Source organism: Poromitra crassiceps, assembly GCF_964638095.1.
Source record: "Poromitra crassiceps genome assembly, chromosome: 3".
Taxonomy (NCBI): domain Eukaryota; kingdom Metazoa; phylum Chordata; class Actinopteri; order Beryciformes; family Melamphaidae; genus Poromitra; species Poromitra crassiceps.
In genome coordinates this window covers 60,150,375-60,153,791 of record NC_139625.1, presented here as the reverse complement: position 1 = coordinate 60,153,791, position 3,417 = coordinate 60,150,375, and the positions used below count along the sequence as shown (strand labels likewise).

At 47.6% G+C, this 3,417-nt stretch overlaps 2 pseudogenes across 2 annotated transcripts; one reads left to right on the top strand and one right to left on the bottom strand.

Moving 5' to 3' along the window:
- Nucleotides 1-304: 304 nt before the first annotated feature.
- Nucleotides 305-1,780, bottom strand: LOC310773654 (serine/threonine-protein phosphatase 5 pseudogene; annotated as a pseudogene). Its single transcript has one exon. The product of its transcript is annotated as a serine/threonine-protein phosphatase 5 pseudogene (transcript).
- A 270-nt stretch (nucleotides 1,781-2,050) lies between these two features.
- LOC310773197 (polyadenylate-binding protein 1A pseudogene) lies at nucleotides 2,051-3,196 on the top strand (annotated as a pseudogene). Its single transcript has one exon. The product of its transcript is annotated as a polyadenylate-binding protein 1A pseudogene (transcript).
- Nucleotides 3,197-3,417: the final 221 nt, after the last annotated feature.

The following is a 3,417-nucleotide window of genomic DNA, read 5'->3' as shown; positions in this document are numbered from 1 at the left end:
CAATGGAAATTATTTATTTTATTGAAATTTTTTCCAGGTTTAACAGATACATGAAAGAACATAACACGCTTGATTCTTGAACAGGCTGGTCTAAGATATCTTGTCCCATCTGAACTACACCATGTGTATTCTGAATACAACTAGTGCGGGTTTTAGGGAGGGATCCCCTAGGCTAGGCATGAACAAGAGCCTGTCTAAGCACTGGAGGGGATGAGGTGGCCGGGGTGGTTCAGGTCAGGTGGGAGGTCGTCAGGGTGGTTCAGGTCAGGTGGGAGGTTGTCAGTGTCACAGACTAGCAGTGCCTCTACATCATCCCCATCTTCATTAGCATGTTGGCGTACGCCATGGGCTCGACATTTGTATGAGGCACAGCAGTGAACTGGTGAAATTCTGGCTTAAGGTCAGATCCCCTGAGGTGGATATAAGCTCCTTTATTTCCCATCTGATCACAGTAGTTGGGTGCTGAAAACACGGTGATGCACTTCCCTGAGTGAGTGACCTCGTAGCCCTCAGCCTTGACCTCATGACTACGCACGATGAAGTTCAGCTTGTTCTGGTCCAGGAAGCGCGCCGTTACATCCGGCCCAAACTGACAGCTCACTCCTCGCTTGCTGATCGACCGGCCGTTCTGAGGCTGTGGATCCGACCACAGGAGGTCACACATGGGACCAGAGGCTGGAGGCTGTCTGTTCCTGTCAATCTTCCTGAGGTCTTCCAATGTGACACCGTCTTCACTGAAGAGACCTCCATGCATCACCAGTACTTTGTTATTGATACACTGTGCAAGAGGCAGCCACTGGAAGACCTCACTAAACAGCTGGGACATCTGAGCGGTGTACTTGGCTTTGACCTCCCCTTCAAACCCGTACATCTGGTTCATGCTGTCCGTCTCATGGTTACCCCGAAGCAAGTGGAAGCAATCAGGGAAGAGCAGCTTGAAGCCAAAGAGAGTAAGAATGACCTCGACAGAGAAAGAGCCTCGATCCACAAAGTCACCGTTGAACAGGTAAGGGTTGGTCTGTGAGGGTAAGCCATTCAACTTGAAGATGTTGAGGAGATCGTAAAATTGGCCGTGGATGTCCCCACAGATTGTTATCTTTTCTGTCTCTTTTAATGAGATTTCTACAAGACTTGGGAGTTTGGATAGAACCTCTTTGACTTGGAGCAACATCTGATAAGCACACTTTCTGTGTAGCTTCTTCTGGTCCTTAAGCCAATCCATCATCTCCTTCATGAACTTCAATGTGACCTTCCCGTTTTCAAGTTTGGGGCCTGCATACTCATCCTCAATTGTCATGTTTTCAATGTCTAGGGAATCCACAAAAGATTTTTTTGTCTCATCGCTGGCGATAGCTCTTTCAAAAGCCTTCTGTTTCACAAGCTTGTTGCACTCTTGATACTTCATCTTTGCATCCTTGTCATTGGGTCGAACTGTGACTACCGTCTCATAGTCCTTAATTGCAGCCTTGAACTTGCCCAGTGCCATGTTGGAGGTGGCCCGGCGGTAGTACCCCTTGATGTAGTTCTTGTCTATCTCCAGGGCCTTGGTAGCATCAGCCAGGGCATAGCCATAGCATTCTGTGCGTAAGTATGCCAAGCTTCGGTTGCTATAGAAGATAGCATTGGCTGGATTGAGCTCCAGGGCCTCTGTGTAATACTTGATTGCATTTTCATAGTCTTTCTCTTTAAAGTAACTATTCGCCTTCTCCTTGAATAGCTCCGCATTTTTATCTCCCTCCGCCATCTTCTTCTCACTGGCGTTTTCCAGTACGTGTGACATTGGCTCGACAGTCGCAAAGGTCGCAAATTATGTTGACATTGACATTGTGACATCATCACTGATGTCATAAATCACAGATGATGTCACTGTTTAGTCACTGAAGTCACAATGCCTATGCATAAAATGACATCATCACTGATTTATGACAGACACTGATGCCATAGACATTGTGACATCATCAGTAATGTCATAAATCCTCCCTGATGAGGCTATAAGTAGGGCCGGTTAGTTTTGTCTAAGTAACTTTGCTCGCCAATACAGTCAAAGAAAATGGACCCCAGTTCTCCTAGTTACCCCATGGCCTCACTGTATGTGTGGGATCTCCAACAAGATGTGACTGAAGGCATGCTGTACGACAAATTCAGACCTGCTGGAGCCATCCTCTCCATTTCGGTCCCCAGACACATGATCACACGGTGTCCCCTTGGATACGCCTTTGTTAACTTTGAACAACCAGCCGACGCTAAGCGTGCACTGGACACCATGAACTTTGACATGATCAAGGGGCGCCCTTTGCGCGTCAAGTGGTCCCCTGTGGGAAACATCTTCATCAAGAATCTTGACAAGTCCATTGACAAGAAGGGCCTATGTGACACCTTCTCTGCTTTTGGCAACATCCTGTGGTGCAAGTTGGCTTGTGATGAGAATGGCTCTAAAGGCTACGGCTATGTGCACTTTGAGACTCAGGAGGAAGCTGAACGAGCCATTGAGAAAATGAATGGCATGTTGCTCAATGACCGGAAAGTATTTGTGGGTCGCTTCAAATATCGCGCCGAACGCAAGGCTGAGCAGGAGGCACGAGCCAAAGAGTTCACAGACGTCTACATAAAGAATTTTGGTGAAGACATGGACGACAAGAAGCTGAGGGAAGTCTTCAGTAAATATGGAAACATCATGAGTATCCGAGTCATGACTGAGGACAGCGGAAGGTCTCGAGGCTTCGCGTTTGTCAGCTTTGAGAGGCATGAAGATGCCCAAAAGGCAGTGGACGAGATGAACGGTAAGAAGTTGAATGACAAGCTGATCTACGTAAGCCATGCACATAAAAAAGTTGAACGACAGACGGAAATCAAGCGCAAATTTGAGCAAATGAAACAAGACCGCATGACTTGCAACCACTGGGGTCTGAACTTGTACGTGAAGAATCTGGATGATGGAATTGATGATGAACACTTGCGAAAGTTGTTCTGGCCATTCGGCACCATAACCAGTGTCAAGGTCATGATGGAGGGGGGTCGCAGCAAAGGCTTTGGCTTTGTCCGCTTCTCGTCTCCAGCGGAGGCCACCAAAGCGTTAACAGAAATGAACGGGCGCATTGTAGCCACCAAGCCGTTGTACGTGGCTGTGGTCAAGCGGTGTGCATGCCGTGCCACTAAGGGTGTGTTCACACTTGGTCCCTTTCAGCCCTCCAAGTGAACTCAGACCTCTTAGCAGAGATGGGGACTGGGGACTTGGACTTGAGACTGGACTTGAGTAGTATCTAAGTCGCACACAGTGACTTGAGACTTGACTATAGACTCGTCCTCAAAGACTTGTTGAGACTTGACATTTGGACTTGTGAACAATCTTTATTTTTTATTTTGTGTGTGTGTGTGTGTGTGTGTGTGTGTGCGTGCGTGCGTGCACGCGCATTAACA